Source organism: Monodelphis domestica, chromosome 1 (genome assembly GCF_027887165.1).
Source record: "Monodelphis domestica isolate mMonDom1 chromosome 1, mMonDom1.pri, whole genome shotgun sequence".
Lineage (NCBI taxonomy): Eukaryota > Metazoa > Chordata > Mammalia > Didelphimorphia > Didelphidae > Monodelphis > Monodelphis domestica.
Genome location: NC_077227.1, coordinates 564,348,171 through 564,375,455, shown reverse-complemented (window position 1 = coordinate 564,375,455; position 27,285 = coordinate 564,348,171).

The window sequence follows — 27,285 nt, the reverse complement described above, 5'->3', positions numbered from 1 at the left end:
ATTAACTAAGGATTGTTAAAAATTGTTTGATTTCTCTTTTTGACAAACTTTACTATGGATTCTTGGGTTTATGGGTTAACATTTCTGCTTCAGTTTTCCTTCTTGTAAAGGGAAAATAATATTAATAGTCAGAATCTTGGGTAGATACTAAAAATATAATATATCTATAAAGGACTATGTCACTAGAATTTCTGGGTTTGAATCATAAAAATCTTAGAACATTTTACAACCTGGAAAAAAACCATTAGAATATAGAATATCCTTTTGAGAAGTTAATCTAGTCCAGAAAAATAGAATGTCAGAATTGGAACATAGATTACTTAATTTGAAGGAGTCAGTTATGATGTATAAAATTTTCCTAATATTTTTATGTAGTCTAGACTTGTTTCATTGTTCTAGCTAATGAAGACTGAAAAAATTTCTATCAATGCAGATTGACAGCAATTCTGTAACAGCCTTAGTGAGTTCCGTAGGATACCAAAAAAATTAAAGGAACATTATCTAAGATAACATGTCAGTACATATACATACACACATGCATGTATATATACATATCCAATGTATATGTCTACACACAATTATATATGTGTGGATGTACCTGTATGCATACAAATATTTACATGTGACTATATGTGTGTTATACATGTATCTATGTATCTTTATATATATGCACACTGAACCTTAATTTCTATCCATTGTACCAAAATGCTTCTCTCTCTTAGAAGAAAGAACATAGAATGTCAGAGCCTGCAGAATTCTCAGAAACTAGTTAGCCCATCTTTCTCATTTGAAAGATGTGGAAGGAGTAGTCTTTACAAAGACTTGACATCTAGTACAAGCTTTGTGCTATTAATGCTTTATCTTCCTTGCCCGTGGGTATGTAATACTTTCTGCCAGTCATGGAAACAGAAGAAAAATTTAATGAAAACCTTTGGGATCCAGAATCAGAATAATATACCAGTTTGGAACTTAAATAATACTGTAGTATACCTGAAACTGTCCATTATTATGCTACTTCTCCAAATAAGTTTCAGTTTTGAATACTCATGGATTCTCCAAACTCTTTGTTCTAAATATTTTTATTTATTTCTTGGGAGATAATTTATTATGAACAGGAATGATTTTCCCCCCATAGTCAAATGGGAAAACTGAAGCCACAATGTTTATTTTCCTATATTTGTAAAAATTTTCAATTTCCTGAACTATATTTTTAGTCTTTTTATTTTCTATTTTTTAATGTTTTTTCATCAGTACTTAATACAAATCAGATACCTTTGTCCCTTCATTTGTACAAAGGTAAAGCATTAGTAATTGATTCTGTTAAAAAAAAGAAGAGTCAAAATAAGTTGTTTTTCATTTTAATAGAAAGTCTTCTGGAAAAAAAGATGAAAGAAAGGTAAAGTATAATCTAAGAAAAACTTTGAAACACGAGACATTTTGAGGTTTGAAAAAATGTTTCTTGTTCATTTGGAACCTGCCTACAGAAAAATTAGACATTCAAAAGGACAAAGTAATTAGTGAAATACCTATGGGATATAATTTAATGCCTATTGAACAGTCCCTTTATTCCTTCAGATCATCTTTTCTCGTGTCATAGTTCTTAAAAGTTCGCCATTAGAAATTAATTCCATTGTGCACATCTACCAACATTTTCCAATAAATATGCCCAATTTTGTTATGCTTCTCAAAGAATAGAATATTGTAGCTTTTGATAGACTTATGGAGTAGAAAGACAATTAGATTTTTCCTCCAGAGGGCACAATTGGGATGTATGGATAGGAGGGGCAAAGAGAAAAAAAATAGGTGCAAATTAATATCAAAGTACAAATTAAAACAACAACCAAAAAAAAAAAAACAACCCATAAATCTTTTAACAATTAGAGCTGTCTTAAATGGAATAGGTTGCCTTAGAATGTAGTTGCCCTTCATGGAAGGTTTTTAGAGGTTAGATAACCACTGCTAAAGAACCTATGTTAGGAATTCATTTTAAGGGGTGCTTTAACCTAGAAGGCTATTGAAGTCATTTCCATCTCTGAAATGTGATTCTATTATTTGAAGAAGAGATTTTCTGAGATCTGATGAACATAACTATAGATGGTAAAGCACATAGGAAAGTGTGTGTGTGTGTGTGTGTGTGTGTGTGTGTGTGTGTGTGTGTGTGTGTAGGGGGAGAGATTGAAAGTTTGTCATAAGCTCACAGAGGAATTGGTCAAAAAGGTTAAAGTACCTTATCCAGTTACCTATCTTTGCCTCAAAGTAAGAATTCCTTAGCTACCTCAAATTAGCCTGATTAGAAAAGGAGGAAAATATATTTGAGAAAAAGATTAAGATGAGATTAGGATTAGGAGAAAGTATAATGGCTTTGAGGTAGATGTGAAAAGTCCAAGAGAAGACAGTATGTAAATGCATATCCTTGTATAGGGAATGCTCCCAAGTACCTATAGATTGAGTAAAATAGATGCTTAATAATTATTACTCAACTGTTAATTAGCAGTGATAGATTTCTCTAGATAGATTTTTCATTTAAGTAATTTTTCATATTAGATTCCATTATCTTCAGATTATGAAATATGTTCATTTGATGCAAAAACAACAATTTTGCTGTTGAAAGTAGCTAACACTCTACAAAAGAAGACATTTTTTTATTCTTGCCCTCTACCAAATTTATATCCCGAATTAGGAAGTGGGGCACATCTATGGTAATAGGTTAAAAACAGGTGGCAACAGAAAGCAGTGTAGGAGTCAGTGACTAAAAAGAGTGGAGCTGATGATAAGTTTTAGAAGGCTTCAGAAAAGAAAAAACTCATTTGAACTGGAGTGGTCAGGTAGAATTTCATATAAGTGGTAGAGTTTGAACATGGCATTGAAGAAAGTTGAGGATTTAGTGGAGGTGCGGATGCCTTTTCCAATATGGCTAAAAAAAAGATAAGCAAAGAGGGACAGTGGTGAAAACAATTTTAGAGGTAATGTTCTGTTAGAAATTATAAAATGGGTCTGATTTGGAGAATTCATTTGAGGGAGTATTTGTGGTGAGGTGACTAGATATCTGATGATATATCACATTTGTATAGTGTTTTATTGTTTGAATGATTTTCACTTATTAAAACACATTTGAGTCTTTCAATAGATAGCTGAGCTAGATAAGGTGATAGAAATACTAATTTTCATATTGTTACAGCTACATTGCTGTACTTATTAGGAGCAAGTAAAATTCTATTCACATCTTTTCCAAAAGAGGCAACTCCTTCTCAGAGAGATTAGCTGGCTTCCAAAGGGTAAAAATAAAGGAGTGTCAAAACTGGGATTCCCATCTTGGTCTTAAGCCCAAGCACATAAATCATTTCCATTAAACCAAGGGGACCTATAAATTCCACATTGAAAACCTTTGACCTAAAGCCTTCCATTAATAACTGTCATTGAATGAAAGTGTAATCTTCATTTGTATTCATTAATCCCTAATCAATAAATTAATTCTAACAAGTTAATAAGTAATAGCATTGCCAATAGGTCAGATCTTTCTGACTTGCCTATACAGTTCTTATCTAAAATGCAAATTTGACCTTTCAAAGCTCAGTGTATTAATTAAGGAAGATTAGGACAAATTCTATGGTTTTGACTTGCCAATTAAAATAAATGGCCATAGCTGAAAAAGAGTTAGAAAATTTCGTTAAAAAAAAGGATATTCTGTTCCAGATACTTTCAGTATTTTATGTTTTATAAAATTCATAACAAAGTTCTATGTAATTATGGCATTAATAAATGAATTTGAAAGGAGGAAGTATTTATAAACTCAGGATAAAACTCATTTCTCTTGAATTCTTGGGATATAAATAGTTACAGGTAATTATTTTCTGGATAACATCATGTTCCATTAAAAAAAAACACATTTTCTTTTTTAATCCCTGTCAGCTAGTTCTTTCCTTGGTGCCTACAACTTGCTTTCATACTATAAAATAAATTGATGAATGGATAAAAAGATTAATAAATAATTTGATAATAGATAAATAAATAATACATAATTTAAAGAACCTTCACTAGACCCTACCATCTTCTCAAGGTCTCATCTTTTGTCTTGTCTCTTAAAAAAATCTCTAGAAATAAACAAACAACAAACAAATCTATATACACATATTGTTTTTACTTCATTTTCTCCCATTGTTCTCAGACTTGATTATCTACCTTCTGATGTCATCATTCAACAAAAATTATTTTCTCCATGGTTCTCAGTATTCTCTTGATTGCCAGATCTTATAGCATTTATTGCTTCCCATTCATTTTACCTTTTCAGAAGTATTTGATACTGCTCATGTCTCTTCCTCAATATTCTTTCTATTTTGTTTGTGGAACTTTTCTCCTGAATCCCCTTCTACTTGCTGGATTGCTCCTCAGTCTGCTTTGCTAGATCATCATTTGCATTATGTCTTTTAACTATAGTCTTATATACCCCAATGTTCTTTCTAGGTTTTGTTTGTTTTTTTTTTTTTCCCACTCACAAAGTGACCTTAGTGGCTCCCATGGGTTTAAAGATCATCTCTCTGCAAATAACTTCTAGATCTATATATCTAGTCCCAACTCTCTACTGAACTGTTATCTTGAATTAACAACAACCTATTGGACCATTCAAATTTGATTTCTCATAAATATCTCAAATTCAACATATCCACAGTGGAGGTCAGGATCTTTCTCCAAATCTTACCCCTCTTTTGACCTTTCCTACTTCTATTGAGGGTACCACTATGCTACCAATTCAAGGTTTGAGACAATAGTTTTATTTGATTCTTCATGAAACATATCTAACAATTTTCTAAAACTTGATGTTTCTAACTCTACAACACCTCTCAAACCCACCAATATTTCACTCATCAAGCAGTCTTCATCTTAGTTACAAACATTATCATGTCTCTCTCTCTCTGGGACAATTACAGTGGTCTCCTGACTCCCTTCTCCAAGTCTCTTTGTACTTGTAAAGATTAAAATTTAGGGGAGACGGGGAGACTGAGGCAGGTAGAAATTAGTTTCTCTCTGCAAGGAGTATTATATTTTTTTAGAGGTTTATTGAAGATTAAGGATTAAAGAAAATACAGGGTAAGAAACACGTGTCCAGGCCATAGAGTGGCCTAGACACAACCTCACCTACATTATGAAAAAAAGCCAGGCCTGCCCCAAAACAGAAGTCCAAGAGTGAGAAAAAAAGCGCAAAAGCCTTTGGAATCAGCTTAAATACCTTCTCGATCTCAGCCCAGGTGAGATTACAAGGCATTCTGGGGAAGTGGAGCAAAGGCTCGTGGGGATTGTAGTCCTGTATTCGAGTCTGTTTTTTACATACTTCAGCCTGTCTTCTATATACTTGCCAAAATCATTCTCTTTAACTTCAAGTCTGAACATACTATTCCCCTACTCAATAAAACTCCAGCAGCTTCCTGCAGTCTCTAAGATAAAACAAAATCTTTTTGGCTTTTAAATACTTTACAGTCTAGTCTTAATCCAGTTTTGGGGCCTCATTATACATTAATTCCCTTCCTTTACTTCATATTCCATCCAAATTTACTTCCTTTCCAATTTTTCACACACCAACATCATATATTATTTCCATGACTTTGTCCTGGCCATTCCTCATACTTGGAATCAACTTTCTTTTCTCCTCCACCACATGGAAACCCTTACATCTTTCAAGACTCAAGTCAAGCATGGTTTTCTTTTTACATAAAGCCTTTCCCTTTCCCCAAACTTTGTGTTTCTAAACTATCTTGTATCTGTAGGGATCTCTGGGTAATAAACTGCCTCTCCCTTATATGACTGCATCCATGGTAGGCTCATCCCCTGAATTTCCCCACTGTCCCCTCTAAAAATTTCCCCCTAATTTTATTTAATTTAGGTCAGTTATGAATCTACATATTAGAGAAGGGGAGAAGGGAGGGAACAAGATTTTATTAAGTACTTACTATGTTCTGGATAGTGTGATGAGCACTTTAAAGTATCTCATTTGATTCTTACAACAACTCTCTGAGGTAGGTGATATGACAAATGAAGTTCAAGCCTCTTTAGATCTGATCAAGTAAAGTCTCAACACAGACCTCGTAAAGCACTGAATGTCTTTTGTTCAGAGAGAGGATCAACCTTGTTAAATTCTGAGACCAAGTTCTCCTTTACAAGGTAATACATTTTAGTCATAATAGCAGTCAATTACCATAAACTGATTCATAGAGGGGTTGTGATCTGTGCCATATTACATCAGATGAGTGAAATGATAGATCTTGGAAGCATCTAAGTGTTGATGAAAAGGAATTGTTGTCAGAAAGCACTGACATTTGACTCAAGAGAACTGGAACTTCTAATTTTAGTGCTTAAGAGTTGTGCCACCTTCAGCAAGTCATTTAATCTCTCCCAACCTCAGTTTTTATCACGTGAAAAATTAGGATGTTTATACATGTTCTGACAATTTCACGAAGCTATTGAGGATCAAAGTGGAGCATGAATGTTAAAAAAGGCCAGCTCTTTGTAAACAATAAAGCTTTGTATAATGTTATGTTCACAAGAATTACTGAAGGCTGGGGAGTTGTTTGCCCTGTCACTGAATGGCCTAGGGAATCCACGGATTCTCATATCTGCTTTTTATGTGTCTTACCTTGATGTCAAGCCACCACTTCTCATTGTAGTCAGGGATACTTCATTGAGCCACCCTTCTCTTACCTACATTTTTGCTTTTAATTTGACAGGCATTTAGAAATCATATAATCAAGCTTACTCCAGGGAAGATGAATTACCACAGCAGAGTCTTTTGTATTTACCTCATTGTCTCTACTTGGGGGATCTGACCTGAAAAAGATTTCTAAATCCCTCTCAATAGCATTTTTCACAGATTTTATGTAGATCTGTGTCATTCCTCTTCCTAAAATCTTTCAATAGACTGTGTAGTGAAGTTCAAACCACTCTGTTGGAAATTAAATGGTCTTGAACATGGTGCTACACTACGTATTCAGATATATTACTTGCCACCATGAATTAAGTATCTTTAAAAGCAGCACATAAAATAATTATAAATGTATGTCTTTTTACACATATTCACTAAATGTTTTACCTCAGAATTATTGTAAATAAAAAGTATTATTTCTTCTTTGTTTTGCTTCCCAAAGACCTAACAATACCCAGTATCAATGCATCAAATATTTATGTGACCTGTGATTCAAAGAATTTTTTCATAAGGCTGTCTTGATTGATGGATGTTGATTACTCAGTGCTCTATGCATGTGTGATGGACTAGGTGGGTAAGTACTTGAGAGAAGAAATATTCTCTTCTGGTTTCCAACTTTGAGAAGGAAAATATGATGTTTTCAATTCTCTTCAGGTCCTCATACGGAGAGGGCTCTGAGACAAGAAACCATCCCTCATGTATAGGGGCTAGCAGCTTGATCATATCTCTATTACAAGACTTCAAAGGCATTTTCCTCGGGTGAAATCTGGAATTGTTCCTTTTGGTTGAACTGAGATATCTAACTCCCAGTGGGAGAATTCATTCACTTTGTGATTTGTTTTGTATCAAATGTATCCCTTTTCAAATTTATGTTTAATATTAGCTTAGAAAAATGGTTTTATTTTATATTTGTTAAATAAGTTCACTGTGTAACTGACACTTGGCTAAAATGGAATTATGATTTGAAAATATAGTTTGGGAGTTTGGGGAATGATTAAGAGCTTAACTAGAATAGAGAAATTATTACTTCCAAAAGAATAATATTTGGGGTGGGGTTGGTGGATAAATAGAATTCCATCATGGCCTCCCTCTATCCAAGGAGAACAGCATCACTAGCCACTGGACAATTGTGTGTTTTACCTCCTGGTAGAAAGCAAAGATTATATGGACATACAAACCTCCAAGGTATGCAAACACATCACCCAATACATTCATTATGTACCTGCTATGAAAAAAAAAACAATATTAAATGCCCTAAAGTACTAGGGATATGCAAAGTTTAAATAAGGCACTATCCCTATGCTCATAAAATTACATTGTAGTGGTGGTTATGAGACAAACACAGATAGGAATAATATGCAATTTTACAAAATGAATGCATAAAAAAAGTGCAAAGTTCATTGTACAATATGAGTGTTAAGACCTCATGGAAGAATGGTGTTTCAATTTAGCATTAAGGATAGGTAGTGACAACATTGTGTGCAAGAAACACCAGATTGACCTTTGTCCTAGATTAAATGCTCAAGTACCTGTCAATCATCTAAACCAGGACTCAACTGAAGGCAGTCAAGAACTCAAGCACATCTTAATTATCTAAGCTCCAATGAATTCAATTAACCAGATTGATGCCTTCCCTTTCTATATAAGCTACACACCTTGCATAATATATTGGACATCCTTGGATTGTGCTTTTATGTGGCTTCCTAAATGATCATCTATATGCTCTGATTCAAAGTTCTCATCATTAGTAGTTCTGATTTATTTATAGATTGACAATAAACAGGTAGACATTTAATAAATATTTGATCATTTTTTTCTAAAACCAACATTTTCTGTTTATTTAATTCTTGTTTGTTTAATATCTTTTCCTCTCCTTCCCTTTTTTCTCCTTGTAGCACTCCTATCTATGCCATCTAACTTTTCTTTCCCTTCTGTTTCTGTCTGTTTATATCTGTTTGTCTATCTCTGTGTTTCTGTGTCTTTCTCCCCTTTTTCATTGAATCTCAAGTCATTTTGACTTATCAAATAATAGTCTAGTTAACTTCTTGTTCTACCAAAAATCTATTATCGCCTGTATTTTCTCTTGCCTCCACTGTAAGGAAAGCATACAGGTCAGCATTGTTCATTTCTTCATTCCTCTTTAGGAACCATTCCCAACTCTTCTATGACCTATCAGGCATTTCACTCTTGAAGATCACTCCATCCCAGCAGTTTTCTCACCCTGGAAGATTGCTCACATATAGCTCCTTTTCTGAATGTTCAGAATCATCTCTAACCCCATTTTAAAGTAGAGAGTTGAGACTTCTGGGGATTCAGAGCCAAGATGGTGGAGTGAATCAGAGCTGCCCAATGTCACATGAAAATCTTCTCTGACCAAGATTAAAATATCAACATGAAAAAAAAAATATGAATGAAAGAACCAACGAGACAGAGTGAAACAACTTTTAAGAAAAGAAAAACCCAAAATGTAGGTAGAGATCATATGGGGAACTGGGGTGAGAGGAAAGAAGAGCCAGCAAGAGGCTCTAGCAAGGAGGGGAGATCAAGCCAAGAGAAAGCCACCCTTCCACATCCACACACCCCACCATCCCTAACATCTGATGTCCCAGGTTTGGAACCTAAATCTAACATTCAAACTTTGAGATCCTTCCTGGGCAAATAGGGGTACAAGCCAACCCACACCCCTTGAAATTGCAAACCTGTGGAGTAGTCCAGAGTCCCAGCCCAAGGCAGCCTGGGATAAAGTGGGTTAATATGTGTGGGTTCAGAGGGAAGCCAGGATTTCCAGTCTGGGCTTGGGATAAGGATATAGTACACAGTTTGTGGTGGCTGATAGTACTAAGTACTTTCTGCCTAAAGCTCAGGGCAGAGCTCCAAGACAGGGCAATCAAGGGTATGCTTGATTGGATCAAGTACACTGCAAGACCAAAAAGTTGAGCATAAGCCTGGGGCTAGAATTTGATCAGCCTCTGACCTGACCATGGTCAGAGTGAAATCAAAAGATTACACCCAAGCCTGAGGCAAGTCCTTAAATAGTCAACATTTCAAGGGTCAATTGAATCAGCAGGGAGAGGGAGCTCCCAGTACTTTCAGCTCTCAGACCCAGAAAATAATCTGAGAATAACATCAAGCAAAGACTGAATTTTAAGAGGGTATCCCAACTTCCCAGAAAACAGAACCTACCTATAATTAGATAGAGAAAATGAGCAAACAACAAAAAAAGCACCTAAGTCTAAAAAAAATTTATGGATACAAAGAGCAAGACACAGAAGGGGACAGTGAAAGTAAAGGAAACACAAGCAAAGTCCAAAAGAAAAATATTGATTAGACAGATTTTGGAAGAATTCAAAAAGGACTTCAAAAACCAATGAAAAGAGGCTGAGGAAAAGTGGGAAAGAAAAATAAAAGTGATGCAAGAAGAAATGGGCCAATTGAAAAAGGAGAACCAAAAGCTGACAGAGGTAAATCAGGCCTTAAAAATCAGAACTGACCATCTAGAAACTAATGATTTCATGAGGAATCAAGAAACAATAGAGTATTGAGGCAAACTTTGTTCAATTCTGTCCTTTATGGGTATATCCTGATCTATGGACTTCTCTCTTCTCTATTAAGCATCAGTCTTCATATCCTGGAAGATAAATCCAACCCTCATCTCCTTCCTCATACTGGTCAATTCTTGAAATCTTTAATTTGAGAATAGTTTTATGGCCAACCATGTTCACTACTTTATTTCTCTTTTGGTCCTTGCCCTTACTTTCTAGATTTATTTTTCTCTCCCTTGCCCACACTTTTCAACATATTGTCTTCCTTTATAAGACTATAAGCTCCTGTAGGGTTTTTGTTTCCTGAACTATTTTTTGTATTCATAGTCCCTGAATTTAGCACAGCATCTGGAATAAATTAAGTAATGAATAAATCTTCACTGGCTTAATGGATCTTGGTCATACAAGATTCCCTCTATAAGAGGGAAAATTACCTCCTATTCTTCCATGTTCCATTTATTATATTCAACATTTCTATTCTCTTGTGGAACTTGCATTGTTTTCATGAAAGCCAATTATTACATTGTCTATTTTATGCATTTTTTTTGCTATGGAACTTGACCTCCTTAACTTAAATCATTCATTTAAAAGTAACTCATTATTATTATTGTTAAAATGAAAGTATTTGTAAACAACCATTAGATCTTTGAAAAAGTTCTGTATTTATTCATCTGTAGAGTTATGTACTTCCAGCTCATTATGTTTATTTCATTGAAGAAAAAGTACAAGTAAGGATACTTGTTAACCATGAACCATATTCAATCATTCAAATCCATCCCATCATATCTCATACCAGTTATATTTTTTATTTGAAAGACCTGATGATATGACTGATACTATGTGTTTTGAGTGACAAAAGTGTGAGGTTACATAAATTAAAAGCTAGTTCTGCTCTCACAAAATTTATACCTAGACTACATAAAAGAAATTACAGAGGACTATGATTATTACATCCTATTTATAGGTCACTTGTTCTTGAATCATTAACTGAAAACCGTAGGTCTTTAGATTATTAATAAAATAGATGAATGACTTTCTCATCAGGGTATTTTGAGCTATAAAACATCACACTGAACTAAAATAGTTTTTTTATTAAACTTAGCTCTAATAAGGGAAATGCCAAGACAGAATATATCTGCATTTTAACAAAGTGTATGACAAAATATCTAATATTATTCTCGTGATATAGATAGGTCATAGCTAGGTGGTACATTAAGTATATCACTGAAGTTGGAGTTAGGATAGACATAAGTTTAATTTCAGCCTCAAACTTTTGCTAGTATTGTGAATTTGCTCAGTTCATAATCTTTTGCCTGATTAAGTTTCTTCATTTGTAAAATATGAAGAAGAGAACTCACTATCTAGAATTGCTGTGAGGATAAAAAAAAGGTAGTATTTGTAAAATGCTTTATATAACTTAGGAATATATACATTGGGATAGTTTTATTATTATTTTTATGATTTGACATATAGGGACATTTATAACTGGTTGAATGAGTAAAAGCAATCTAGTATTATGATAGTAATAGTCCAACAAACAAACTAATCCTAGATTTTATTGTTCTCTCTGATATATATAAGATTAACTTGCAGCAGGCAAACTTTTTGAGCTGGATACTAGGACTTCTTCTAGGATCAAAGACTATTATGTCCAGAGGTGAAAGGGACCACCACAGAGGCAATTAAGTTCAATACCTTATTCCTGCCATTTTTTTTTCTTAAAACTTCCAGATTGCACAAGTTTTCACTACTTAAATTCTCAATTAGATTAAGTACGGTCTACTCCATATAATGCCTAGCTCTCTTTGCTCATCATCAGAGGTGGGAAACCAATCATCTCTGTCAAAATAATTTCTTCCCCCAAGTATCCTAAAAGCTATGATCTTCATGGCCTCATGAAGTTGCCTATGCGAGGTAGAGATTAAGAAAGTAGGCATTGCATTATCAGTATCTGGGTGTCCTAAATCATAAGGACAACCTCTTTTTTAGGCCACCACTTATTCTGGGGCCCCCCTTTTTAACTTCTTATTGTGGTATAGTTAAACAGACTACTTAAATTTGTGGTAATTGATATGACTGACCTACAAGGGTGTCTTGTGCCACAAAGTCCTATTGCTCCCTATTTCCCTTGTCTATATCCTAGCATTCTCCATTGTAAGCCTTTAGACTCCCTTTTTGTGAGCAAAATGTACTATAACAGAGACCTTTTGTTTTATATATAACTTGTCAATCTCCTTTTTTGAATGAAGGGATAATGCTGGCTTGCATTATCGAGAGTTACCTAATTGAGAGATGATGATGCCAATGAACCTCAAGTCTGGTTCAAATATTCACATGTAATATACATATAAAATATACATGCATGTATACTATATGTACTTATGTATTCATATACATGCACATATTCTTTTCTATGTCTGTCTGTCTATCTCCCCATTGTCTGAAGTTCAGGTAGGTTATATTTTATCTCTGCCCCAGGGCTTTCTGGCACCCTTATGGGTTTGGGGAATATCTAGTCTTTGCCATAGACTCAAGTCCCAGATGATTATGTTTCTCCAGTTTTAGGGGTCTCTTGCAGTCTAGTTCCATATAACCCCTTAGCAGTTAAATTAGATTCCCTCCCAGTTTTTTTCTGTTTTTATTTCCTCTATCACTATATTTCTTTTAAAATTCTTTTTTATCAATATTAAATTAATAAGCATTAAAGACATTAACATTTCCACATTCAAAGAACAGAAAAAAGAATACCTACAACTGTGAATCTTCATTACATATAGCTTTAAAAATATTTATAAACATGAATTTCAAATTTAACATGGTAATTCTAACTCTATTTTGCTTGTTTTAGACTCATTTTGCATTTCCTTTTGCTCTCTTATTTGTATTTTTAAATGATTCATCTTTGTTCTTTTCTGTTTTATATGAACATCATATAAAAATTTCCTGATAGGTGAGAGGATATGGAATATCCTCTCCCAGAATCATCTGCAAACTATCTCATACCACATGGATGCCATTATGATCTTGGCATGTGTAAAGTCATATTTTATAAACATATATAAACATGTATAAATGTGTGTTAAGCTATAGAATTTAAGTTTTAATATTAAATTCATATTTGAGGATAGTACTAGTTTAATAATAATATATAGGAAACTTTAGGATTTTAGTGGACTGCAAGCTAATTATATACCAATAGTGAGATAGAGATTAAAAAAAAAAAAGAAATATAATGCTACCTTTATTGGGATTTAGATTACAGGCCAAATATTAATGTTATTTCACTAAAAATACCACATTTAAAGAAGAATGCCAGTGAATTGGAAAGTTATGAATCATTATGATGATGATATCACCATCATGATGATATAACAAATACATTTATAGAATCTAAGAATATTTGTCCTAGAAAGGTGGTAAGAGGAACTTGATTTTATCCTGAGATAGAGAAAGGAATCTCCTGTAGAAGGGTTACATTAATTCACCTTGACTCAGAAACACAGAATAAGGATTAATTTATTGTTTGAATGATTCTCCTTTTGAATGTAAGTTCCTTTAGGACAGTGACTGTTTAATTTTTGTTTTTGTAAACCTGGTACCTAACAGTGATTTGTTCATAGCTGTCACTTAACAAGTACTAATGTAATGAACAAATTAGTTAAAGTTAAGGGGGAAAAGATTTCACTTCAGAAATAAAGAACATCTTAACATTCCTAGTTAATAAGAGTGAAATGGTGTGCCTTAAGAGATAGTGAGCTCCCAATCTCAGACAGCATTCAGAGTCTAGAGGACCATCTGTTAACGGGGCTTCAGAGGGAATTCTTGTGAAATGAGATTACTTCTCAAGTTCCCTCCATACATTAACATTCCATTCTGTGCTCTGAGCCCTGTGCTTAGGGAAAGGATACAAAATGTGCAGTATATGGAGATAGGCAGTCTATTTAAAGAAATGGAGAATGCTCTATTTGAAACCATATAATTTTATAGAAATTTGGCTGTTTTATATATAAAACAAACATAGCTATATTGAACATATTATATATATATATATATATGTATACATACATAGAATAATAGCTGTTACTTTAAATGGTGTATGATCTCATTGATGTGAGGATGACTTCAACAGTACAAATCATATCTCATCCCTGTCTCAGCCAGAGTGATCATTGCCCTCCCATAAAGCTTCCTGCAAGGAGAATAGGGTAAGTGTCAGAACAATATGTGAATTGCCCATGAGTTAATTCCTTCCCCTAGTAAATGATTATTTATTATCATTATGAAAATAGTATTATTTTTGGAAATGCTGAGTAAGAGTATTAGAGCAAGAGAGCAATATTAATAGTAAGTGGCATTGGAGTATCAAATACAGCAGCTGTAATGGGAATCCAGGAAAATGATAGATTCCTCATCCCATGCTTGACCCATTGTCTGGCACATTGTACACATTTAAGCCTGTTCATTTAACTCGACTCCATCCTCAGGTAAAAGGTGAACAAAAAAAACAATGGTGAAGAAAAAGTAGAAAGAGAAACTATTGGTAATGTTTTCTAACTTATAGAATGACTAAAAAGTTGGTAGTTGGACTAGAGTAAATTAAACTCCATAGTATTAGAATTGTAGACTGTTTGACATGAAAGGGACCTCAGAGATTAAACAATTCAACTTCCTTAGTTTGGAGATGGACAAACTGAAGCTGTTTATTAAAGATATTTTTCAAAGGTCACATATTTGGCAAGTATATGAGCCAGGAATTTGTCTCAGGTCTCCTAGATAAAAGTTTAGTTAGTGCCTTTGCATCCAAACTGAATTTACTACTTGATTGATTTTAGTTGTGTCCAAATGTTTAATTCCATTTAGGGTTTTCTTGGGAAAGATGCTGGAATGATTTGCCATTTTTTTCATACAGCAGATTTTATATATGAGGAAATGGAGGCAAATAGGGTTAAGTAACTATAAGACATAAATGTCTGAGTCTAGATTTGAACTTTGGAAGATGAGTCTTTCTTTCTTTAGGCCCTGCATTTATCCATTGTACCACCTACTGGCCTATTTCTGGATACTTATTACTAATAGTATTAATTAAATCATGTCTTTTACCTTCAGTGTACACAACAAGCATTAGGTATCCACCAACATGGTATCAACACAAATAGGTATCAACACAAAGATTTCTGGCATCATAGAAAAAAACAATACTTTTAAATTTAAAATTCCTGACATCGAATTCAACTTCAGTCCATTGCTTTCTGCATAACCACAGGAAAGTCACTTCATCTCCTCTAGTCAAAGTTTTCCCAAACATTAAATGAGGTTATTGGATTAGATGGCATTTCAGGTATGTCTATCATCCTGTAATCTCTAGGTGCTTTATTTATTCATTTATCTAAACTATCTATTTATTTATTTAATTAAAAACAAACAAATATCCTTAAAAAACTCTTTTAGCCTGTTTTTGGGTTTCTTTCTCCTATGACTATTTGTCTGAAATTTTGAACAGAATGATCTGTTCAAATGACTCCCATTTAAATGATGTAGTTCAGCTCCTTTAGAAAAGCACATTTCAGCTTGTGATTTTCAAATGAGGCAAGCAGAGTGATTGTACTTCCCCAGCGGGACAGCAGGCCCTCTGTTGCAAGCTCCCCAACAGATGGTGCTGTCGAAACTCTGAGAACAACCCAATAGACTGTTGTTCTAGGAAGGGCTCCTGGGGCAGAGCTGTCCACTACTTTGCAGGGGAACTCTTGTTTGGGAACAGGTTTTTAGAAGTATGTACAGACTGGACAGATAGAGCTTGCTTTCCATTTTCAAAGTGTCAAATAAATCTGGAGGCCTACCTAGTATCCCCCATAGTGTGCCTTGACAGGGTGATAAAGCTATTGACAACTCATAAGGCTGGTGGATGGTGAGCTTTTAGGACTCAGCAGCTATTTCTAAAAAAATACATCATTAGATCCTCAAAAGCAAAGATACAGCAATCATAGTTATGATCCATCCAAAGTGGCCTCAATTAGTGCCATTAAAATAGTATATTGTTTTATTAAACTAGTGGGTTTCCATTATTGATTTAAAATCACAAATCTGTAAGTCCTTCATGGAGAAGTAAAAATTGTGTTTTATTTATTATCTCTGTCTTCCCAACACTGAACAGAGTCATATAACAAAATTTGCTGAATGAAGAAATGAAATGAAAAGGACCTATGAATGAATGAAATGAAATGGAATTGAATGAAATGAAACTCATTTTCCCACCCCATTTCCTGCTGCAAATTCACCCAGAATTCTTCTTTTTCTTTTCTACTTGCTACCTCTATGACCCTGAGCATGTTACTTCTGCTTTCTTGTATACTGTTTTTTCTTCATCTGCAAAATGAAAACATTGGAAAAGACATACTCCAAGGTACCTTGTAGCTCACAATCTAAAGAATTGCAAACTCCTTTTCTGTAACAAAAGTAGCATGTCCCTTATAAAGTAGGAATATTAGGAAGAGAGAAAAGATCTGAGAATTGGAATTAGGACATCAACATCTTGTCTCTCGTTCCACCACTTATTTATTATCTGAATTACTTTGAAGAAGACTCTTAATATCTCTGAGTCTCTGATTCCACAAAAGTAAAATGAAGGTGAGGACATTTTTTCTCATCACATGGCAGCTAGCCTCTACTATTTGCTATCAATCTTTTTTTTTTTTTGAAAATTTTATTTAATTAGATCATTTAGAATATTTTCCATGGTTACATGATTCATGTTCTTTCCCTCCCCTCTCTCCACCCCCTCCCATATCTGACACACAATTCCACTGAGTTTAACATGTGTCATTGATCAAGACCTATTTCCATATAATTAATATTTGCACTAGGGTGATCTTTTAGACTCTACATCCCCAATCATACCCCCATCGACCCATGTGATCAAACAGTTGTTTTTCTCTTGTGTTTCTTTTCCCACAGTTCTTCCTCTGGATGTGGATAATGTTCTTTGTCACAAGTCCCATAGAATTGTGCATTGTTGCTAGTACAGAAGTCCATTATGTTTGATTGTACCACAGTATATCCATCTCTGCATACAATGTTTTCCTGGTTCTGCTCCTTTCACTTTGCATCACTTCCTGGAGGTCGTTCCAGTTCACATGGAATTCCTCCAGTTCATTATTCCTTTGAGCACAATAATATTCCATCACCAATCTGCTATCAGTCTTTTCCCAACAGCTATCAAATGGGACAAGGATTCCACTTCATTTTCTGCTCACACAAATTTTTGCCCATTTGTCACAGAATTGTCTGAGAATTGGAGTGGTCAAGTAACTTGCCCCTGGTTACATGGCTAATAAATATCTGAAGTGACTTTTGAGGTGGGTAGGGCAGGATTTCTACCTCCTGGTCTTCATACTACCCTGTACACTTCACCATGCTCATTCTTTGCCAGCAATATAAAAAATAGAAATAACAATTGTATTTATTTTGAATAGGGAACTCCCAGATGTGGAAACTCCATTTACAAACAGGTGTAAGTCAGTCCTTTTCCTGTAACTTGTAATCTTAGAGTGGCAAAGGGCAACTTTGACCTGTCCAGAATCCCATTACCAGAATGTGGTAGAGGTAAGACTTGAACCTTCATATTCTTGAGTCTGAGGAAGATTTTATATTTAATAGGTCTTCCTGACTCAACATTCCAGTCTTCCCAATTCACTAATCTGATTATATCCTAATTCTGCACTTCAGAATTCATGACATATTCTTATAGAGTGAAATACTAATTCCTTAGCTTGATATTTAATGACCTTTAATAATCCCATTCACACTAGACAAATTTCAATCAGAACTCTTTATTCCATTGTCTTAGTTTCATCTCTCTCTTATACAGTTTGACAGAAGACTGCTCTGCGGTTGGAAAAGTATTCCCTCTTCATGGTCAAATTTTTCTTTTCTTCAGAGTATTACTTTTCCATGAAGTTCCTTCTGATGACTGTTGACTCACAGAGAACTTCCCCTCAGATTTTCTTAGATCAGTTTGTCTCAATTTTTCATTTGTGGTATCACTTTCCATGATGGTTTACTTATGTAACTGTCATACATATCTCCTCTGATTAAATGATAAACTCTTGGAAGGCAGAAATGATCTCATCTTTGTTTTTTCATCTTTATATCCCTTACTCCTACTATAGTACCCTGCTTATAGTAGATCTTAACAAATGCAGAATTTTCAACTCAGTACAAAAGAGTACTCTACATAGAGCAGTTATCAAAATTTTATAAATTCTTTTGCCTCCCATCAACTTCTCATTCTCTTTCTCAATATGCATATATATTCACATATGTGTGTGTGTGTATATATACATATATATATATATATATATATATGCTTATTTACATCTTTCTCTTCAGTTTTAACCTTCTGCATACTTTTTTCCTAACCCATTCCACAGAAAATGATTGGAAGAAATTGAAGTTCAGGGAGTGAAAAATCATATAAATCAAAATCCCAATGGATTCTGAGATGGATATCTATGGATACAGAGCCACATCTCAAACCAGGAGATGTTGGATTCAAATATTGCCTCAGACACTTTGCAGCTATGTGACCCCAGGAAAATCACTTAACCCCAGTTGCCTATACTGTAATATTCTTCTGCTTTGGAACCCATTCTTAATATTGATTGTAAGACAGATGGTTAGGGTTTAAAAAATAAAAATAAACAGATGGGCATATTAATTAGCTCATTGAAAGTTATTGATTTATATTACTTTGACATTCATTGAACTAATTGTCTCAAAATCCTTATTCTTTTAGCTTAACAAAACCTTCTATTTGTGAAGGAGAAGTCACAGAAAATCTTAATGAGAGACCCAAGGAAGAGACACATATTGGAATAGAAGGAGTGAGTTTTGGGGTCTAAATATTATAATAAAAGCTGAGTTTGCTGGGCCAAAAGGACCAAAAGGGTCATGAAGAATACTTTCTTCCAAAGGGAAATGTGGCAACATTTGTTCCTTCTCTGTGAGGCATGATTATGTTTCTCTCTGATTATACTAAAGAAAGACCAAGCTGTTCCAGTTACTTTTTGTGTTCTTCAGCAAAGAACAGATGACTCTCTAGTTCTTTATATAACTTAATGAGGAAACACTTAATATTTGCCTCTTTAACTATTTTTGATTCCCATTAATACATAGACTTTGCAAATTAAAGTTGACTGATTTGTAAATTAGAATTAATTAAGAAGGCCTAATATAGCACCTCCCCAAAAGGCCAAAACACTTTGCATAGGAATAGTCCATTTAGAACTCTACTATTTTCCAATCACTCTTCCCACCCAATTATAATTCTCATAAAGTACTGGCTCCTAAGGTTTCAAGTTTCAAGTAAAATGTCCATATATTTGAAGAGGGTAGAAAAGGTAATGGGAAAAAAAAATTCCTCTTTAAGGGCATGTAGGGAATCATTTTAAATTTGGAATATACTGTAGTCATAAAGGACATATCTCATGTAGGCATTAAGAAGCTTCACCTACCTATAAGTGGAATGGATTTGGAGTTGCGACTTTGGTTCAAATATTACCACTGCTACTGTATAATTGAAAATCTGTTATCCTAGAAAAGAACTACATTTCCCAGGAGCCCACTGATTAACTCTCATTATGTACTTCCTATAGACAGATGATATTAGATGAGGATGGGGAGGGTCCCAACTCTCTCTTTAGCATGATGCAACAAGCATTGGTGGTAAGCTAAATTTGGTGATTTTAAATGGGCTAATCAGCCATGGGCATGTGGTTTTTATTTTGTATCCTCTTTATTCCTTGATTTCTAATGATCATTAATAAACCTCTTAAAATATAATATTTTTACTATTAAGATTTTTAATTTTAAATGTTATACTACTACCTATGTGCTTTTAAATCATTCAGTCTCTACTTTTAAATGATTTAATGTCACATAGGTAGTAGTATAAAATTTAAAATTAAAAATCTTAATAGTAAAAATATTATATTTTAAGTTGTTCATTAGTTAAATAAATTAAGTTAAATTAATTAATTTCTTCATATATAAAATGATGGGATTAGAAAAGACAGTTCCTTTTTAGCTCTAAATCTATGATATTATCATGCCAGTACTTGGTTTTTGTTGTCATAACTGTTTTAGGGCCAATTAAATAGACCAACATATCAGAACTGCTGATCCACAAAGAGGGAGCAGTAATTATCAGCAAAAGGCCAAGAGACACTGACATCATCAGGATCCATAGAACCTTCCTTACCTCTGCCCTATTAGGCAATTTAGGATTTGTATTTTTTTACTTGTATCCAGGGTACTAAAAAATACAATCTAGGGGAAAATTGGGAATGGTACTTTTTTGTTAAAATCTTAAACTATTTAAAAGTATATTAAATTCTCTAATATAAAGAGCAATGTGTTTGAAGTTGGAGTACTTAGTTTTAAATTTGGATCCACTATTTATAACTTGTGTGATTTGGAACATACAATGTCAATTTATTGGTCTCAGTAGACTATTTTGTTGAATGAAGGCATTATATTTGAGGATTCATGATACCATTCTAACTAGTATTTCTGCATTCTTTTATCCATATTTAAAATATCATTCACAATCACCATTGTAAATACTTTGGGGTGAGATGTCTGGTTGTATGATTTCAGCAGGATGAGCAACTCTCATAATGGAAAGAGTTTTCACAGATGTCATATATCAGCAACTCATCTGTATCTTGTCGCTTTTGAGTTATCTGTGGCATGGAGGGACTGCCCAAAGTCACAAAGACTGGCAAAATATTTCAGAGGTAGACCTTTAAACTTTCTAATCCAAAACCCTTAAAAAACATTTGAAGAAATTTGGACATAAGGAGGTGGGTTGCCCAAGACCACATAAATAATCTCAGAAAGCAGAAATTGAACCCAGATCTGTCACTCAAAAGGTAAGTTCCTTTCTAGTGTATGATGCCTCCTCTTTTGATAATTGTTGCCAGATCTGAAAACTCTAATGTCACTAGTTTATACCACTTATATAAGTGTAAATATTATTTGAAGATGGAAGAGTTTGAAATAGAAGCGAAGGACATCTTGACATTTTATAGTGAAAGAAGCAGTTGTAGAGAGAATTGCATTGAAAGCAGTTGAGCCTCAGTGATGATAAATAACACCTGTAATGCCTGCAAAACACAATATTAACGTGCACTGAATCAGGAAATTCATAATTAAGAGCCTCTAACAGATTCCCTATATAACACAATTGTTTTTTTTTTTAAAGGAGAGGAACAAATACTATCCTTGGAAAAACTCTTTCTTTTCAGTAAAGCCTTGAAATAATGCTATTAGAGGCAGCTAGGAGGTAGAATGGATTCAGGACTGAGCTTAGAATGAGGAAGATATGAATTAAAATCCTGTCTTGAACAAATACTAGCTGATGACTATCAGAAGTCATCGACCTGATTTTTAACTCTATACTCATCTATAAAATGGAAACACGCTGATAAGAAAAGGGTAAGTCAGCGCCTTTTTTTGCCACAAAGACTCCAAATCTGATCACTAAGGGTCAGACACAATTGAGAAATGATTGAACAATAAAAACCACTAAGAGTGGTATTAGTTCTCTCATATTTATTCTCTAAGAGGGCTCTATTTTCATGCTTTTCTAGCACCAGGGCTCAGGGTATAATCAAAAAGAGTGTTGTTTGGAATTTGATGATATGTGTTCAAACCCTCATTCTGCCACTTACCACTTGTACCTTTGGCAAGTCACAACCTTCCTGGAACGTCTTATCTTCAGTTGCAAAATGAGAGGGTGGGTGTAGATGTCCTTGAAGGGATATTCCAGATTTATCTATAATTGTATTATTAGTTTCTTTGTAGTGATCTATAGTTCATGGATTATCTTTATAGTTTTTTGAATAATCTTGTGATCAATTATGTTGCAGTGTATCCGATTATGTCATTAGACCTTTGTCGAATCCGGATTAATATTATCAAAATTTTCAATAAGGAGGGGAATAATCACATGGAAAAATTTAACTTTCTCAATATCCTTTTCTAGAATGATATAATACAGTGTTGAGAACTGAAATGATAGCTTAATGTAGTTTTACAGAAGAGAAAACAGAGAAGCAAATAGGGATAGTGACCTACTCAATATCACACAGATAAGTAGGAAGGCTAGGATCTGAACTCAAGATTTGTACTAATTCCAACACACAATACTGTAATTATTCAATTATACTATTATACAGTTATAATTTAAAAAATCATGGAATATCACAGCCAAAAGTATACTTAAATTTTATTATGTCTAAGCCAGAGGTCCCCAAACTACAGCCCGCAGGCCACATGCAGCCCCCTAAGGCTATGTATATGGCCCCCACCACACTTCCAGAAGGGGCATCTCTTTCATTGGTAGTCTACTTCCGGTGATATAATCCTTTTTGTATGGTGCCTTAGAATGAGGCAACCTGCAAAGGATTATGTGGCTGCACAATGGAAGAGGTCAGCATGGTGAGCTGCGATCTAGGGGACGGGATTCCACACTGTGTATACTACTTCCCGATTAGGGTTAGGGTTAGAGTTAGGTTTTTATAGTCTGGCCTTCCGACAATCTGAGGGACAGTGAAATGGCCCCCTGTGTAAAATGTTTGGGGATCCCTGGTGTAGGCTCTCGTATATATGAAGTGACTGAAAATTAGGAAATTGCATGTGACTTACAACTTACTGTTGAATAAGAGATGAAATGACCATGTGGGTGAATGGATGCCAGTCTCTTCACTCAGGAAAAATCTTCATCCTTTCTACTACATAGAACCATAAAAAAATTATCCAAAATGACTGGGTCTGTTTTGTACTTGGACTTTTGAATCTATTTTAAAGGCAGTATAGCCCAAAACAAATAGAAATTCACCAAAGGGAGCATGAGATGAGGGAAAGAAATACATGATTCATATAAAGTAAAAATAAGTGGATGGGACTCAAAGTATCATCAATCAAGTGATTAACTATGGAGAATCTGAAAGCAGAAAAACTGAGTAAGAATAAAAAGTGAATATCAAAATGGACAAAAAGAAATTGCATTATGCTACAAATTTTATATAAGAAAAAGATTATAATAAATGCATATATAGAAAATGGTATAATTATTAATTTTTAAAAGGAGGAAATATAAACAAATGACTAACAAATGTGGATAACATGATATTTCTAAGAGATATTAATATTTCTATATTGAAGATCTTTATAAATCTAGGGAAATTAGAGATGAATAGATTATTGAATATACTCAATTTGACTGATATGGAAATCTTTGAATAGTAATATAAAATAATATACCTATCTTTTAAAATTACAGGGTTCAATAAAAATTGTTTACAAATCAGGGCACAAATAATTGGAAACATAAAAATGGATTAATAAGCATCATTTATATATATATAATGTAAGATTAACAATGATACAATATTATGATAAAGAAATGGAATGAAATGTTGGCTGATGACATTGGGAATATGTAAATATATGAAAAAAACAAATCATATTAAAATAATTATGTCAAATTGTTGATAACATTGAAACAATACTGTATTCATTTATAAAGAAATTTCTTAAGAGAGGACCTTAAACTGCAGGTTTGAGTAATTCTCATTTAAAATAGAGGAAAATTAAATTATCAAAACAAAAAAGGAACAAGGAGAATTCACATAATACATAAAAAGAACAATACATGTACAATTATACTTCTGTAAAACTGAAAATCTGAAAGAAAATGTTAATTATCAGTAAAAATATTACATTCTTAAATTAATAAAATAAGAATAGAGCGTTTAACAAAACTAAAAGTAAAAGAAATTGAATAAGCTATATATTCCAGAGGGAGATGGGACAGCAGAGGAGATAAATTAGGAAATGTAATATATCAAATATTTAAATACCAATTATTAGCTATGGAGCCAAATCATAATAAAATTTTAGATACAAAACATTAGTTATCAAGTATTTATTAAGCTTTTGTTATGTATCAAACTTAATGCTAAGCATTAATGATAAAATAAAGGGCATGAAATTATTCCTACTCCACAAAAGGTAACATTTTAATTTGAGATAAAACATGTAAATAAAAAGATAGGTACAAGAGACATGTGAGTAATGGAAAGATATTGGAGTTTTGTGTTATTTATTGGGTAGTCTAACACTTTAGGAAAATCCATTTGACTGATTTTTAAAGAACTGATTAGAAAGATTTGAATAAAAGAAACCAATGAGTAGGATACTGAAATAGTCTAGTTGAGTGGTGATAAGTACCTAATCTGTGGTAGTAGTAGCTCTGTGAATCAGGATAATGAAAAGGATATGAAAGATGTGAAGGTAGAAACTATAAGATCTGGCAGTAGATTAGCTTAATGCATGAGTGAGAATTAAGATAACATCAAGGGTGCTAAGAAATGTAGATTCCTTGACAGTAATAATGACTTTAGAAGAGAGGATTGTTTTGTGAGAAAGAAAATGAATTGTTTTGGACATGTTAAGTCTAAAATGCCAAAGGAACAATAAAATGTCCAAAGGTTTGTTCACAAATATGCATATTATATAACTTATTTATAAGACTAAGGTGATAGATAGATAGATAGATAGATAGATAGATAGATAGATAGACAGATAGACAGATATGGAAAATGGGAATCATCTGCATAGATAATTCAATCACTGGGTGCTGATGACATCACCAAGTGATATATTGCAGAGAAAAAAGAGAAGGGGTCCTAGGAATGAACCTTCAGAGTCATTAGTGTGACACTGATGAATATCTAGCAAAGGTAACTAAGGCGTGATAAGTTAGGTAGGAAGAGTGTTGAACTATAACACATATATTCATAGTGGATACAATATATAATACAGGGTGACCAAAAATGCTGAATGAGACAAAAGAGGGCCAGGAAGATAAAGACTGAGAAATCACTTTGATATTAAGAGATCATTAGTAACTTTGGAGAGAATAGTTTCTATTGAATTATGAATTATGAATTTTGAAGCTAAAAAGCAAAGAGCTAAACTGCATTTCAGAAATGGAAAGATTACATTTACATGACTTTTTCAAGGAGTGTAGTTGATAAGAAAAGGAAAATATATAATGCAATTACTATCAGGAATGATGAGATGAAATAAACATATTTTTAAGGATAAGGAAGAAATAGTTATTTGTGTAAGTTATTTATGTAAGTGTATTATGTAAGTAAAAAAGTAATTTATGTAAGGAAATAAGACAGTTATGAGGATTCCAAAAGATGAAAATAGAGACAATAGTAGAAATAATCTGCTCAAAAGGACAAGAGTAGATGGATATGAAAGGTGCATTTGAATGGGAAGATCTCAATCAGGAGTAGAGATGCCTCTTTAGAGTATTTTTTGTGAAAATTGGGAATGTCAGAAACATATAAGATGATTAGGAAAAAAGAAGAGCAAATACCTGGCAAAAAGGACTTAATTTTCTTGGTGAAGCAGTAGATCCTTAGCCGGGAGAATGAGGGCAAGGGTATTGTGGGAAATTGGAGAAATGTGAGGTTGGAAACAGCCACTGTGGTGAGTGACACAGATAATATACTAGGGAATAGTTTAATTTCCTTGCTGAAGTGAGAATCTAATTGAGACACTATATTATGACATAATATTATAATAAGACAATTATTATTTTTTCTAGCTCCATTTAACACTATGTGGGTTGGAGCAAGGAGTATAGATGATGTGAACATTACATGGTTCAGTTTGGCAAGAAATGATTAGAGATAGGGCAAGGGATTCAAGAGTAGAGTATAGTATATGGTTCACCATAGTTTCCAGAATGGGAAGAGAAAAATGCAATCAATGCTATGCTATTGGCCTATAAGGCTATGAGGTATGGAAAGAATGGAGGTCACAGTAAGGACTGGAGGGAATTATGAATCATAAGACAAAAGGAAATATGAAATATTAAAATATTACTATGAGAAAATAATTATAAGGTTCCTGATATTGAAAGCAAAAATGTTTGTCCGGGCTGGCAACATCAAGGTAATAATCAACTTTATATTAAGCCAATATAAAATAGAAGAAAAGATTATAGGAATTGAGTAATGACTCTCTAAATCTTTTATTTATTTCATTATTGGACTCATATGATACCAAATGAGATACATCAGAGAATGAACAAAAGACCAACTTCACTAATTAATAAAGGTGCCAACATTTCTAAATATAACCGTGGAATGCACACTACAGAAAATATAAAATATATAATTGTAATATTAATAAATAAATATTCAATATATAATAAAGTAGCATACATACCAGGAAAGCAAGACTGGTTCAATTATTATGGTTTTGGTTATAATAATAACTAATTTAATTATATAAAGACAATAAAATGTGATTATTTGAATATTTGTAGAAAATATCTATAAAATATTGTATCATTTATGTTTTTAAAAAGTACAAAAGTGATTAGGCATAAACATCAATCTGTTATATTCAAAAACAAAAATTAAAAACCAAAAATTAATATTATTTGCAAAAGAGAAACACTGTTTGCTATAATGAGGAGCAGAATGGTGAACCAATACTGTTTTAAATTAGAAATAGTAGCTATAAAAATGCAAGATAATAAAATCAAAGGTATAAATATTAGCAAAATGAGTAAGACTATTTGAAGAAGATATGAAAATCTAATTAGAAATTTTCTCAGAAAATATAGTGTGCTTAGTACTTATTAATTTTTTACTTACATATCAACAAGTGAACTTGATTAATAACTTTAGCAAGATGGTAGAAACCAAAGTAAAACCACATCATGAGCATTTCCAGAAAAATAGTATTCAGAGAAATTCTAAAATAATCATGAAAGACAGAAAATATTTCAGGACTTATAAGATACATTTTTCATGGCAGCTAGTTGTCACAGAGTGTATAGAGTGCTGGGACTTGTTAAGAGAATTAATTTTCCTGAGATCAAATCTGGCCCTGTGAAAGTCATTGAATGCTGTTTGCCTCATTTTCCTCATTTGTAAAATGACTTGGAGAAGGAAATGACTA